The sequence below is a fragment of the Mastomys coucha genome, unplaced genomic scaffold (assembly GCF_008632895.1).
Source record: "Mastomys coucha isolate ucsf_1 unplaced genomic scaffold, UCSF_Mcou_1 pScaffold20, whole genome shotgun sequence".
In the NCBI taxonomy this organism is placed as follows: Eukaryota; Metazoa; Chordata; class Mammalia; order Rodentia; family Muridae; genus Mastomys; species Mastomys coucha.
Window position 1 is genome coordinate 103,300,784 of NW_022196903.1, and position 16,207 is coordinate 103,316,990.

Sequence of the window (16,207 nt, forward strand, 5' to 3'; positions counted from 1 at the left end):
TGTATAATTATGAGATCCTTGATGTGCAAATCTTATTTAGTAATCCTTAGGGAATTTAGTAAAGTTCTAGGTACATGTTAATTTGCTAGTATTTATGGACTAGTTTTAAATTAGTACGATAGGCTCTTATATAGCTTTAGCTAAAGAAATTAGAAGGCTTTATTTTGTATGTCAAGAGTCTTACTAGATATATGATAAACAGGCACATAACCATCAAATGTAGACTGGAATATTTGTGAATATCTATTCTGTATTTATCTGTTTCCTCTAATCTTATTGTCTAAATTAATTTACTGTTATCCCCTGTTTGTTACTTACAATAAAGCAACATCTTTCATAATGAATCATGTGCACCAGTGATTGGCTTGCATTCTGCCTCAATATTATTATTATTATTATTATTATTATTATTATTATTATTATTATTATTATTTTATTTAGGATATTTTTTAGCTATTCACTCATTATTTGCATTGGATAATTATTACTCAACCAATACTGTTCTCCAGCAGATAGCAAGGGAAAGAATACATTTGTTTCCACAATCCTTAAGATACAACAAATAGTGGATCTTAATAAAATGTTAACATATGGGTATGTAGTTAGAGGATATTCGAGTCTCTGAGGGATAGATTAGAATAATCTAAGAAAAAAGAGAGACTTCATAGTGATGTTTGGTTCCTCTAAGGAGCTTATGGACTAGAAGGGATAGCTAAGTACTGCTGCCCTGGCTGTGACAAACTGAAATCTCTGTATCTTCTCAATCAGCTCTTAAATATGTGGTGATACAATATTTACCAAAACAGAAAGATAAAATGGGAAAAATGTGCTCATTCAGGTGAAGGTGAGAGCTCATCCCTGAGGCATGAGCTCTGATATCCAGTTCAACAGTTGTGTTAGTTAAAATATTAAAAACAATAAATTAAAAACAAAAAAATAACAAAACATCCTGTTCCCACTGTGCCAATGTATGGGATTAGTTGTGTATTTCAATTGTATTTATCACTTTAAAAATTTGCAAACATTTCTTACACTAGCCAAATATGAAATGCAATTTAAAATCCATTTCCTTTAAACAGTAGCAATTTCTTGCCTAAGATAAACAAGTTAGAATAGTCAAGTGGCCTGAATTTTTTGTTCGTTTTGATTTTGTTTTTGTTTGTTTGTTTTGATTTTGTTTGTTTGTTTTTCAGTCTGCTTAGAATTGTTAGACTCGGCATCAGAAGAAATGAGAAAGAACTTCTACAACTTTCTTCATTTAAAACTTCTTTCATCAAAGACTTGTATCATTGACAACAGTCAACCTTAATGAAACAACAAGAGAAGCAAAACAAAAATATAAACAAAACAAAAAAGAACCAGACTCTGGAACTCCTTTTTTTTTATATTTAAATTGTTTTTCTTTTGATTTAAATAATTAATTGGCTGAAGGACTTCGATAAATTACATGACCTTTTTATGACTTGGATATCTTCTAAGCCAAATGAGGTATTAATAACCTCTATCTTGATAGGAGAGCAAACTGATTAATATAATACCCATATGGTGTTTGGAACAGCACCTAACACACATATGTGCTCATTAAAGCATATTTATAACCATATTGGTATACATGACAAATACACATTATTTTGGCAGAATGGTTCAATTCCTATTGCTATTCTGGGATCAACAGAAAAAACAAAACTCCTGCTGCTAAAATTAAGAGACAGTCTCCTGAAGCTATGCCTCTTCATTTGCCCCCTTGTAAACATAGCTTTGGCCATCGGTACAAATTCCACAACCTGAGACTACTTTGGGCTTGAAAACAAGTAAGAACTTGTCTGTTAACAAACTTGGAGCAAAGTACATACAACTTACTGCATTCTTCCAAATGTTTCATAGTGTGGTTTCTGCCAAATTGTCCCACCACTCACTCCCTTCCACTGTAGAGCAATCTCCCACACTGGCAAATCTTTACTAGATAGGTGAGAAAAGACAAGTTCAGCCTTAACTGTAAGTGCTGGTTCTCTGCAGCTAACAGTGTCCTCCAAGAGGCTTAGGACTTTTGTATAAGTAATTATAGTAATCTGTATCCTCTCATCTACTATGCTAATGGATATATTCACCTCTCCCAGGCTGGAGAATGTGGGTCTTATCACCTCCCTTCAGGAATACTTACAGTACCGTGTTTGCCGGGTCCTATATGAAAAAACTAACCTGCATAAGAGAGCAAAGAGTGATTCTGAAGCAGCAAATGATATTCTCCCATTGGGCAACAAGCCAAGCCTATACAGTGAAATTGTGATCTCTCTTTCTCTCTCTCTGTCTCTCTTTGTCTCTTCCCTCCCACCCCCACCACCCACCCACTGCCCCTGCAGTAAAGTTTTCTAGAAACATGACAATTCCTACAGATATGAAAAGAATGTCAAAGACTGTTGAGGAGATAGCTCCTGTTAACAATAAGCCTGTTGTGCTTGCTGTTTCTTAAGCCTAGAAGTGTTATTTCTATCCACAGAGCTCCTAAGAGTTGTTAGTATGTACAAGGCAATCAATGAATATATCTGGAGTGAATAGATTCTATTCTTGACCCTCACTCTTGATGAAAAGGTCCATAACTATAAAGATCTCTGCTGTTCTCTCCTGAAGACAGGCTCCTGTCACTCATTCATGTACAGTGTGTCCAGAGTGAATCATCTTTTATCCAATGGTTCGATCATTTGTCAAGTGAGAAGAGTGGGCTGTTGACACGAGCATCTGCATGTTTATTTTCTTCCTATTTCTTGCTATCTATTTCTTAAGCAAGTTAGATGATTTCTCAACCACTTTGTTTATTTGTGAGATGAGTGGAATAGTATCTGCCACCTGAGTCGTTTCTTATGTACACCGAGAAAATCCGCACCTGACATTAATGTGATAATTTAGTGTCTATAAATCTGAGGGGTCTTGTCCAATTTTATAGAAGAAAACTGGAACTTAGAGAAACAATATTCCTCATCAGTTTTTATCTTTAATATTTTGATAACCAAGGATGTGATTTCCATCATGTTGAACCCCATTAATTCCTTCAAGCCTCATATAGCATAAGTTTGTGACTCGAGTATTGACAATTTAACAACCAGTAAGTTGTGATTAAGAAAGCCCTCTAATAGCCCATTCTTTCTAGTCCAAAGAAGTAGATGGAAAAGTCCAGGAAGGCAGAGCATTTGACGATAACCATAACTACAGAATATACAGCAGCAACATCAGAATGAGGAATTGTATCATTTCCTTAGAAATCTAGACTGAGTGACATCTACTCCTTACCAGAAGAATCTCAGTTAAGAAAGTAGACATGTTAGCCGGGTGGTGGTGGCGCACGCCTTTAATCCCAGCACTTGGGAGGCAGAGGCAGGCGGATTTCTGAGTTCGAGGCCAGCCTGGTCTACAGAGTGAGTTCCAGGACAGCCACGGTTACACAGAGAAACTCTGTCTCGAAAAACCAAAAAAAAAAAAAAAAAAAAAAAAAAAAAAAAAAAAAAAAAAAAAAAAGAAAGTAGACATGTTTTCCTTCCATAAAGCAATAAACTTTCCAATAGCACAAGTTGATCCAGGTAACCTTATGGAAAACTTGAGTTTCTACCCTCATCAGAGAGTAACCAGGGACTATTTACCCTATCATATTCTGTTTTGTTTATTAGATATTTTATTTATTTACATTTCAAATGTTATCCCCTTTCCCTTTCCCCCAGGAAATTTCCTATCCCCTTCCGCTCCCTCTACTTCTATGAGGGTGCTCCCCCACCCACCTATCCATTCCTGCATTCTGGCCCTAGCATTCCCCTACACTGGGCATTGAGCCTTCAGAGGACTAAGGGCCTCTCCTCCCATTGATGCCAAACAAGACCATCCTCTGCTCAATATGGGGCAGGATCCATGTGTCCCTCCATGTATACTCTTTGGTTTATTCCCTGGGAGCTCTGAGGGTACTGGTTAGTTCATATTGTTGTTTATCCTATGGGGTTGCAAGCCCCTTTAGCTCCTTCAGTCCTTTCTCTAACTCCACTGTTGGGGACCCTGTGCTCAGTCCAGCAGTTGGCTGTGAGCATCTGCTTCTGTATTGGTCAGGCTCTGGCAGAGCCTCTCAGGAGACATCTATATCAGGCTCCTGTCAGCAAGCAAGCACTTTTTGGCATCCACCATAGTGTCTGGGTTTGGTGACTGAACATGAGATGGATCTACAGGTTGGACAGTCTCTGGATGGACTTTCCTTCAGTCTCTGCTCCACACTTTGTCTTCATATTTCCTCCCATGAGTATTTTGTTCACCCTTCTAAGGATGACCAAAACATCCACACTTTTGTCTTTCTTCTTGAGCTTCATGTAGTCAGTGAATTGTATCTTGGGTATTCTGACCTTTTGGGTTAATATAAACACTTATCAGTTACTGCATACTATGTGTGTTCTTTTGTGACTGGACTATCTCACTCAGGATGATATTTTCAAGTTCCATCCATTTGTCTAATAATTTCATGAAGTCACTGTTTTTAATAGCTGAGTAATATTCCATTGTGTAAATATAGCACATTTTCTGTATCCATTCCTCTGATGAAGGACATCTGAGTTCTTTCCAGCTTTTGGCTATTATAAATTTGGCTGCTGTGAACATAGTGGAGCATGTGTCCTTGTTATATGTTGGAGCATCTTCTGGTTATATGTCTAGGAACTGTATAGCTGGGTCTTCAGGTAGTGCTATTCCAAATTTTCGGAACAACATCCAGACTAATTTCCAGAGTAATTCACACCATTTGGCAATCCCACCAGCAATGGAAGAGTGCTTCTCTTTCTCCATATCCTCACATGCTAGCATCTGCTGTCACTAGAGTTTTTTTTTTTTTGATCTTAGCCATTCTGACTGGTGTGAGGTAGAATCTCAGGATTGTTCTAATTTGCATTTTCTTGTTGACTAAGGATGTTGAACATTTCTTCAGGTGCTTTTCAGCCATTCGGTATTCCTCAGTTGAGAATTATTTTCTTTATTTATAATTTTTAAAATTTTAATTAATTTATATTTTTCCACTCCATATTTTATTCCCCACCTTGTCCACCCTCCCAACTCTTCCATATCCCATACATCCTCTCCACCCAGTCTCCACATGGATGTCTCCCAATCCCCATCCCCTTGACCTTTAAACTCCCTGGGGCCTCCAGTCTCTTGGGAATTAGGTGCATCATCTCTGAATGAACACAGACCCTGAGGTCATCTACTGTATGTGTGTTGGGGGCCTCATATCAGCTGTTGGATGCTGACTGTTTGTTGGTCCAGTGTTTGAGCAATCTCAGGGGTCCAGATTTAACTGAGATTGCTGGTCCTTTACAGGATTACCCTTCTCATCAGCTTCTTTCAGCCTTCCCTAATTCAACAACAGGGGTCAGCTGCTTTGTTGGGTGCAAACACCTGCATCTGACTCTTTCAGCTGCTTATTTGGTCTCCTGAAGTGTAGTCATTCTAGGTCCCTTTTTGTGAATGCTCCATAGCCTCAGTAATGCTGTCAGGCCTTGGGACCTCCCCTTGAGCTGGACCTCACTTTGGGCCTGTCACTGGACCTTCTTTTCCTCAGGCTCCTCTCCAATTCCATCCCTGTAATTGTTTCAGGTAGGAACAAATATGGGTCAGAGTTGTGATTGTGGGATAACACTCCTCTCCCTCACTTGATGTCCCATCTTCCTGCTGGAGGTGAGCTCTATAAGTTCCTTCTCCCTATTGTTGGGCATTTCATCTAAGGTCCCTCCCATTGAGTCCTGAGAGTCTCTCACCTCCCATATCTCTGGTGCATTCTGGAGGGTCCCCCTAACCTCCTATTTCCCGAGGTTGCCTGTTTCCTTTCTTTCTTCTGGCCCTCAGGTCTTCAGTACTTTCCCCTTTCCCCTCACCCAATACCAGATCAGGTTCCCCTCTCCTCCATTCCCCCCTTTTGTCTACTTTCCCTCCCAGCTCCCTCCCTCTCCCCCCAACTTGCAATTGATTTCTTCTCTCTCCCAAGTGGTACTGAGGTGTCCTCACTAGGGTACTTCTGCTTGTTGACCGTTTTGAGTTCTGTGGACACTATCTTGTGTATTCTGTACTTTTTTTTTTTTTTGCTAATATTCACTTATTAGTGAGTACATACCTTGCACGTCTTTTTGGGTTTGAATTATCTCACTCAGGATAGTATTTTCTAGTTCCATCAATTTGCCTGCAAAACTCAGGATGTCCCTGCTCTTGATAGCTGAGTAATATTCCATTGTGTAAATGAACCACATTTTCTGTATCCATTCTTCTGACCTGGGACATGTGGGTTGTTTCCAGCTTCTGGATATCACAAATAAATCCGTTATGAACATAGTGGAACACATGCCCCTGTGGCATGATGGGGCATTTGTTTTTTTGGTTTATTTCCAAGAGTAATATAGCTGGGTCTTCAGATAATCTATTTCCAGTTTTCTGAGGAAACTCCTGATTGATTTTCAGAGTGGTTGTCACAGTTTGCCATCCCACCAGCAGTGGAGGAGTGTTCCTCTTTCTCCACATCCTCTCCAACATTTGTTGTCACCTGTTGTTTTGATTTTAGCCATTCTGACTGGTATAAGGTGGAATATCAGGGTTGCTTTTAACTGCATTTCTCGGATCACTAAGAACTTTGAACATTTCTTTAGGTGTTTCTCAGCCATTCGAGATTCCTCAGTTGTGAAATCTTGGTTTAGTTCTATTCCCCAATTTTTGATTGGGTTGTTTGGTTCTTTGGTGATTAGCTTCTTGAGTTCTTTATATATTTTGGATATTAGCCCTCTATCAGATGTCGGGTTAAAAATATACAATGAACAAAAGAAAGCATCTTCAATATATAGTGCTGCTCTTACTGGCTGTCTGTGTTTAGAAAAATAAAAATAGACTCATATTTGCCACCTTGCACAAATCTCAAGCCCAAGTGAATCAAGGACCTCAACATAAAACCAGATTCACTGAATCTGTTAGAAGAGAAAGTGGGAAAGAGCCTTGAACTCATTGGCACAGGGGGAATTTTTCTAAACAGAACTCCAATGGTTCATGCTCTAAGATCAAGAATTGATAAATGGGACCTCATGAAACTGAAAAGCTTCTGAAAGGCAAAGGACATAGTCAATAAGACAAATTAGCAACCTTCAAATTGGTGAAAACTTTTCACTATCCCCACATCTGTTAGAGAATTCTTTGTTTAGCTCAATATCCCATTTTTTAATTGGGTTATTTTGTTCTCTGGAGTCTTAACTTCTTTAGTTCTTTATATATATTTGGTATTAACCCTCTATCAGATGTAGGGTTGGTAAAGATCTTTTTCCAATATGTTGGTTCCTGTTTTGTTCTTTGCCTTACAGAAGATTTGAAATTTTATGAGGTCTGATTTGTCAATTCTTGATCTTAGAGCATGAGACATTGGTGTTCTCTTCAGGAAATTTTCCCCTGTGCCCATGTGTTCAAGGCTCTTCCCCACTTTCTCTTTTATTAGTTTCAGTGTATTTGGTTTCATGTACTGGTCCTTGATCCACCTCCCCCATCATATTTATCAAAAGACAAAGGTGTATGCAGAACTGTACAACAGGCAAATGTCTTGTAGTGGCATGCCAAAGAGAGCAGTGGGCAATGTGGGTAGCAATTAGCATTCTTTTCTTCCACAGTCAAAAAAGTATATGGATGCCTATTTCTTACCACCCACTATATAAAGGCTCTTCTCTCTCAAATGTTAGTAGTATATAATGCCAGATATAAATTGTGCACATGCCAAGTTGGTATTAATAAAACATATTTGAAAGAAATGCAGTCTTGTAAAATGATACAATGAAGCAAAATATTATCCAGGTTTGTATATGTTGAGGGTCTTTGTAAACATGATGGCCAAGAAACTATATCTCCAAAAAGCAAAATGGAAGTCTGGTTCAACAGGACCCAGTGTTGGTTCAAATTTTCAGAGCCTGTCCTTACATTAATTTTAGACATATTTAAACACAGCACATTTTTGGGGAAAAAAGTATCCAGATGACAATTAACTCAATCCACTGTGCAGAACAAACCTTAAAACATGATTATGTTGAAACTCTTGAAAAGTACAAGTGTTGTCTTTAGATAAAGATAGGCTCTGTAGATTAACTGCTAAATCAGATTTCAAGGTAAACAAGTTCAAGATTAGGGCTGGGGAACTGGTGTGGCCTAGACAGAGAGACAGTGCAGAGGTCACCAGAATATTAATCTCATCTGTTTCCAGCCTTCTGGATGGAAAACAATCTTTCCCATTGAAAAGACAACCCTGTATATTTAACATTCCTGGTTTCCACAGTGGTTATCTGTGAACACAGGGGACTCCCATCCCTCCTATTGTGTAGAAACATTACTTGTCCTACCAAAAGCAAGAAGAAAATTTCAAGTTAACCAAATCTGTGTGTTATGTCCAGAGTACCCCTGTTCTCCAAATGGCAGTGTGCTGACAATATTCTTTTTATTTTTATTTTTATTTTATTTTATTTTATTTTATTTATTATTTTTTATTAGATATTTTCTTTATTTACATGTAAATTTCTCCCTTCCCAGTTTCCCCACTAAAAAACAAAGAAACAAACGAAAACAACAAAAACAAACCCCAGCTGCCTCCCCACTCCCCATGCCTGCCCTCTCCTGCTTATAGGCCCTGGCATTCCCCCACACTGGGGCACAGAACCTTCACAGGGCTGAGGTCCTCTCCTCCCATTGATGATCGAATTTGCAATCCTCCACTATACACACGCTGCCAGAGCAATCAGTCCCACTGTGTGTACTCCTTGGTTGGTGGTTGAGTCTCTGGGAGCTCTGAGGGTACTAGTTAGTTCATATTGTTGTTCGTCCTAAGGGGCTGCAAACCCCTCAGCTCCATTGATCCTTTCTCTAACTCCTTCACTGAGGACCCTGTGCTCAGTTCAATAGATGGCTGTGAGCCTCTACATCTGTATTAGTCAGGTACTGTCAGAGCCTCTCAGGAGGTAACTAACTATATTTATAATGATGGCCTCAGCCTAGGCCAGACAGGGCTCTGAAGGCTAAACAGAAGGATTACTATGAGGCAAAGGGAAACCTAAATTTAGCCTTCCTCAGGAATCTCATGAGGCTAGATCCTATTGGTCAGAATAGCTGTTCCTTCACTTAACTACCCTCAGTCATCAACTAGTTTGAGCAATGGGAACCTAATTCCTAACTAACACAAACAGCCTGCAAGAGATCAAAGTCCTGATGCTACCCCTGAGAATGCTCTGGCCCTCACCCTTCCTCTAGCTGCTTGCTACCTGTCCCCATTAAACAAACAAGGCTTTTCCTACTGGCTGCTTTTCTCAGCTCTTGAGTGACAGCTCAGTGTTTAATTTCCCCAAACGATCTTTCTACATATGGAGTGTTCTGGTTTCTCTGTGCCTAACCTACACCATGTAGTCAAAATATGTTAACATAAGAGGGCAAGAGGTAAGTGTTACCCACCCAAGATTTAATTCAGCCTATAAGAAAATTATTCAAGGAGCAATTATAGATAGCTTGGAACAACTTTAAAAAATAGTGTCTACAAAGAAATAATCGATTGCAAGAAGTTTCTAATAAGAATATGAAAATGGAAGGAGTAGAATGAGAGAGGGAGTAGGAAACAGAAAAGCCATAAACAAACTAGCAGATTTCCATCCTTCCATTCTTCCTTGCCTCCTTTCTTCTTTCCTAAAGCCCTATATACTTCTCCTCCTCTTCCTTTATTCCTCCATTTATTTTTTTCACCTTCACCTTCTCTATCTTTATTGACAATCAAGGAAAATTTGTTAGCACGCTAACTTGTTGTCACCTATATATATAAGAACCTTAGAAACAAATGGAAATCAAAGCACTCTTTACAAAATTAGCATTTTAAAAGAGGACAAGATGGAGTTACAGCAAAACCAAGAAATAAAAAAGGTGTTTCTAGTCATAGGGAGGTTGCACATATGAAACCATAGCTTTGTGAGAACATGCACAAGACCTGTACAAGATCAAGCAAGACAAAATATCAGCATAAAGCAGGGATATATGTATGAAATCCCATCCGATATGAGGAGCTAAGGTGACTGGTAGCTTCTCAGAGTTAGTTTTCCTTAATAGTGTGGCTTCTAGTAGGGATACCAACCTCCAGATTATGCTGCATGTCTGATTATATAGGCAGAACTAATGGGCACATTGGGAAAAGAAGATATTGGCAGATATAGGGGCAAAGTAATGAGTATGATCTAAATTCATTTATGAAATTTGCAGAGATTTAGTAAAAATACTTTAAATAGCTTGTAAATATCACTGAGCACCATCACAGTAATAATAAATTACAAATAATTTTACAAAACATGAAGAAGAAAAAATAATCTGATTTCTTGTTTTAATATTCTGAATTCAGATTTTTGTATTAAAGATGCTAATTGTGTTTAAAGTAATATGACTCCATAGCATGTGACCATATGGTATAAACAATTATTTACTTAAGACAGACATATTTATAATGCGCTAACACTGTGTGTCATTTTACATACATGTGAATAATAAGACAATGAATGTGAAGAGGAAAAAGAAAGAAATCCACAGGGGGAACTTGCTATTTTGTTTTCAAAGGGATAACAGTGAAAAGTAGCAGCTACAAAGGCATGCATCTCCTGTGGTATACTAGAGCAAGAATAAGGACATGGGTGTGCTAAGAGGATTACACAGAAAATCATGTCTGAATTGTGAAGTGGAACCAAGTGGGAAATGACTCAATGGGAACATATTCTGTGCATTAAGCAGCACTTTATGGTATATTAAACAAGTTTATATAGCATTCCCCATTGCCTGGAAAGCTCTGAGTATTAGATTCATTCACTGTGAATTATAAATGCTGTTTTTATGTCCAAGTATTTCCCTCCCGGGAAATTTCTTTATTTCTTTGTTTGTGATACAAAGGGGTCAAGGGAAAGCATGCTAAGAACTTAATTTGCCAAAAAGCTCTTTGTATGTTAAAAAAAAACAACGACAAAATATTAGTATGTGGCCTTTGGTTGCAAAGGGTGTTTGTTTGTTTGTTTATGTATTAATTTATTTACCCAACTTCTGGGGAAATATATTTTCTTTATATTATTTGAGAAAATACTTTTGTGAAGTATGGATTCATCCCTAGTCAAATAAAATGAAGTAGAATAAAAAGAAAGGATATCAGTTAGTTTTAGTTTTCAAAAATACAGTTACAGACTATGCTGGCAAGTTTGTTTGTTTTTGTTTTGGTTTGGTTTGGTTTGGTTTTTGGTTTTTCAAGACAGAGTTTCTCTGTATAGTTCTGGCTGTCCTGGAACTTACTCTGTAGACCAGGCTGGCCTTGAACTCAGAAATCTGCCTGCCTCTGCCTCGCCAGTGCTGGGATTAAAGGCATGTGCCACCACTGCCTGGCTAACTGGGAAGTTTTTATGTCAACTTGATACAAGATAGGATCATCTGGGAAGAAGGAACGTTGATGAACAAAATGCCTCCAGATAGTTGGCATGAAGGCAAGTATATTGGGCATGTTCTTGATTGATGATTAGTGTGGTAGGGCTCAGCCCAATGTGGGTGGGGCCATCTCTGGGCATTTGATCCTGGGTGTGTAAGAAAGTAGACTGAGCAAGCCATGAGGAATTAAATTACTAAGCACCCCAGCCTCCATGGCTTTTGAATCAGCTCCTACCACCAGAATCCTATCTTGACTCCTTTTCCCTGAAATCCCTAGAAAATCAGCGATAAGTTGTGAAATTAAATAAACCCTTTCATTCACAGATTGCTTATTGTTATGGCCTTTTTTCACATCAATAGAAACTAAGACAGAGTAAAAATATTAAACTACTAACTAATTACAAAAAAGCACGTGACTTTGCATGTAGTATAAACAACATACTATGACTTTCAAAATAGGCTAATGAGTATATTATCTGGATGTATGAGAAATGTTTACTTGCTGAAATGTACATAATGTATAATTTTTCTTCAATTCATATGCACTGTTAAAACTCACGTTGAGGTTGTTCACTAATGATGTCTTGTTTTTCATTTTTATATATATGTATACAAGTTTTATAACACATATTAAAAAACATATATCTCCTCACGATACCATTCCCTTATCATTTTCTATCCTGAAGATATTTGTGAAGTATATATGATTGTTTGAATGACAATAGTTTCCATAGGCTCACACATATTTGGTTTCTAATTTGTGGAATTTTTGAGTATTATGAGAAGTATGAGGAAATGTGGCCTTCTTGGAAGAAGTATGTTACTGGGGAGTGGGCTTTAAGGTTTCAAAGACTATGCCATTCCTGGTTTAGCACTCTCTCTGTCTGTCTCTGTCTCTGTCTGTGTCTGTCTCTGTCTCTGTCTCTTTCTCTGTCTCTGTCTCCTTATTACTATCTCTGCCTTGTTCTTATAAGAGAGAAATGAACATTTAGGTACTGCTGAGTTCATCCTTCCCATGATGATCTTGGGCTCTAATATTTTAAAACTATGATCCCCTAAATTAAATGCTTTCTTTTATAATTCCCCTTGATTATGGTGTTTTGTCACCACAATATATAAGTTATTAAGAGAGCACAAATATAAGGGGAGCACATTTTTTTCAACCCATTTCTAGGGCTTTATAGAAATCAGGATTTCCAAACCAAAAATAATAAATTTATTAATTATGTAATATGCAAATAAGACAATAAAAAATTTTAAAGCCCCAAATATATATGAAGAAACTAATAAACAACAAAATCCCACTGAATAGGAAAGAAACAAAGCTGCATAGCAAAAAGATAAGAAAGACCCAAGGAAGGAAAGTGAACTGGGAGAAGCAAGAATTCCCTACCCTCTGCAGTTTACAAAACAAAAAAACAAAAAACAAAAAAGTCTTAGTTGCTGAATCCTTTTCTATAGGAGGAGCTCAGATTTTATTATAATAAATCCTTATTCAGTTCTTTGAATAAAGCAGGAACTAGTGAACACAGTTGAAATAATTTCCCCACCACCCTTTAGGGATTAAGTTTCAACACAGTTTTCAGAGGACATAAATCTGCTGACTGGAGCTATTTCCCATTAATTAAATACCATAGAAAAGGTAAAAGTGAATTCATTTTGAACTTACCTGTTGCATGTTAGAAACATTAAAGTAGTGCTTTCTTTAACTTCTATTGTTGAGCATCTATTGTCAATCTGAAACAGTCCATTGGTGCAAGAGAAACATTTGCTTTTTGTTAGTTGTATAAGACAGATTTCTTCCAATGCTTGGAAATTTTCTTTTCTAAGAAACAAAGAAGGTAATTTAGCCTATACTATTGACCTATGAATAGAAATGAAGCAAAATTACTTCTTTTCTGTGAATAAATATATAAGAGCAAAGAACAAACGAATCTAAGATGCTTTGGACAGAGTTATTATTTCTTTTGTCTCATGAATGCCCAAAGTGATTTTAAAAACATAGAACTTCTATTGTTTAAGTCAATAAATCATTGAATATGAATGGCTTGCTCTACTCTTCACATAACATAATTAACAAACTAAACAGTGTATGCAGCAGATCCAGGTGTAGAGATGATGTTTAATTAAAAATGGGACTACTTCCAGTGATTTGATTTGTTTTGAATTGTAATTTTGTGGTGTTGAAGACTGATCTAGATTGCAAAGTAAGCTGCTTTTGGGTGAGGTTAATTTTACTTGTCTGACAGTGAATCACTGTATTCCCTTTTCCCATGAATGGCCTGTAATTTTTATTTCATTTTCTTCCTTTCCATGCTCTCTTTTCCCCCTCCCTTCCTCTCTTCCCTTCCCTTCCCTTCCCTTCCCTTCCCTTCCCTTTCTACTTTTCTGAGCACTGTGGGTTACTAAAATACTCTACAATTTTTATTTTGTTTTGAACAAATATCTAAAAATTATCTTTACAGCTAAATAATTCACTATTGCTACATAACAAATACTTTTACCAAATATAAAATATACAAAGCAAAAATAATATATACCATGTTTTCCCATATGAAACTTAACCTTTCCATTTTAGCCAGGTTTGATCTTGGCTAACATCAACCCCAAATACTGATCTCCTCCACTTTGAGGCAATCATAGAATACCAATCCATTAAGTATTCAGAATGATATAGTCCCCCTCCCACCATACACATAGACACAGACACACGCATGTATGCATTTATGTATACACACACACATCTTTATAAAAATGAAAGACAGAAAAAACAGAATGCATAATTAATGCAAACCATTCATGGTAACTAATATTTAGAGGAACTTACTTCATGTAGACTGAAGAGTATAAAAAGAATTTTTTAAAATGACAGTTTTTCTCTATTCCTGGCTAGTTCCCAAATGAATGAGACTGAGACTAAGATTCATCTCATTAGCTTACAACACAATAACTGGTAATCATGGTCTTTTCTAACCCTTCAAGCTAATCTGGCTACCTTCCAGCCCAAATCCTCAGATACTTTCATTTCAGTATTGGACTGAATCTCTGGGCTTCAGGTGTTCTTCCATCATCTCTCTCCTAACCCCTTCATGGAGAATCTCCTCTTCTTTTGCCCCTACTTCTCCATCACCCATTTTCCTGGCTGGCAGAAGTCTTGCCCTATTCCCTCTTTTTCCCAGTCATTGGCTGATCAGCTCCTACTGATAAGTCAGAGAATAAATGAGGAGCAATGTTTACACAAACTTGAAACAGGAGATACGTGGAATGCCATTACAATGCAATGCCCAAGAATGGAAGCAAAGAAATAAGCAATTGCTACAAGGATAATCTTTATACAGTGCACCAAAAACAAACAAACAAACAAACAACAACAAAAAAAAAACCCAAAACAACCATTATGCCTACAGAAGAATAAATCTCTTTGAAGATAATCAAGCACATACTAGTTTATTGATTATAAGTGAATCATTCACCATTCTTTCCTCAGTACATAAATTCTACTTGATACAGACTGGGAAGTTGATAAACACTAAATAAATTAATAGGAGAATAAAAGAAAGATATAATAAAGATCATTGGGTGATTCATCACTGTCACTCACTTCCACAACCTTTCTCCCATTCACAATTCTCTTCTCCTCTGAGCAGATGGTGTTGGGGCCTTGGGTATGGCCCCCATCCTGGCACATCAAGTATCTATGTTGCTGTGTACATCCTATCTCACCAAAGCCAGGCAAAGCAGCCCAACTAGAAGAACATATCCCACAGACAGAGAACAGCTTTTTTTTTTATTTTTTTTTAAAGGATTGTTTTAGAACTTTATTGCTATGAAGAGACATCTTGACCAAGGCAATTCTTACAAAGGGAAACATTTCATTGGGGCTAGTTTACAGTTTCAGTTTTGTATCTCTTCATCAGCTTTCAATGATTTCCTTTACTGTCTATGCTTAGCTGTTCGGTACCTTACTGTATAGACCAAGTGCAACTTGAACTCAGAGATTTGCATGCTTCTGTCTCCCAAGTGCTGGGATTTAAGGCTTGTACCACCATTCCTAGACATAAGCTTTTATAGATCTTTATATGCATGACCACTATGCCTCAAAACCTGGATTAAAGGCATGTGTAATACAGATCAAAAGCATGTATCATCCCACTTAAAGATCCAGATCAATAGCTTGTGTCTTCCAGCTTCAAGATCTGAATTAAAGACATGTGCTGACTCAACTTCTTGTTTTTTTTTCCAAGTTTCACATCATTTAATGAAGAGGTAATATTTTAGCCAAGATGCATTTTTGTTATTTATCTAAAAACACAAGAGATTTAGCTAATGCATTTACAACTGGAAGACAACTCAGATTCATTTATCTAAAATCCCTTTTATGCCACTAGTAGGCTATACTACCTTCCATGGCAACGACAAAATGACCTCATATAGAATGTGATTTTTCTATCCAGGATATTTTGTACATTCTGTTAATGCTAAATTGCTTTTCTTCAGGGAAAAAATGACATTGGAGTTTTACTGGCTTATTGTATCCAAACTTTGATAGATTTTCATAGATTAGGTATTTTCAAAATATCAAATTGACAACGTCTGTGAAAGCCGAATACTGTCCAATCTCACAAGGGCTATTTGCTGTCCAGAATAACCCTTGTAGAGAACATTAACACATTAAAAAGTTCATCATTAAAGATCCCACCACTTGAATCACATTATCCTTACAAGGGCAAAGGTCTTTTTTTTTTTTTTT

The 16,207-nt window shown here is 37.3% G+C and overlaps 1 long non-coding RNA gene across 2 annotated transcripts in view; it reads left to right on the top strand.

Moving 5' to 3' along the window:
* LOC116098286 overlaps nt 1–1,363 on the top strand; it is a 38,301-nt gene extending 36,938 nt beyond the window's left edge. For both annotated transcript variants that reach the window (XR_004121784.1, XR_004121785.1), the window contains exon 2: nt 1,194–1,363. This is a non-coding gene — a long non-coding RNA (uncharacterized LOC116098286). The remainder of the gene's footprint in view (nt 1–1,193) is intronic.
* The last annotated feature ends 14,844 nt before the right edge of the window (nt 1,364–16,207 follow it).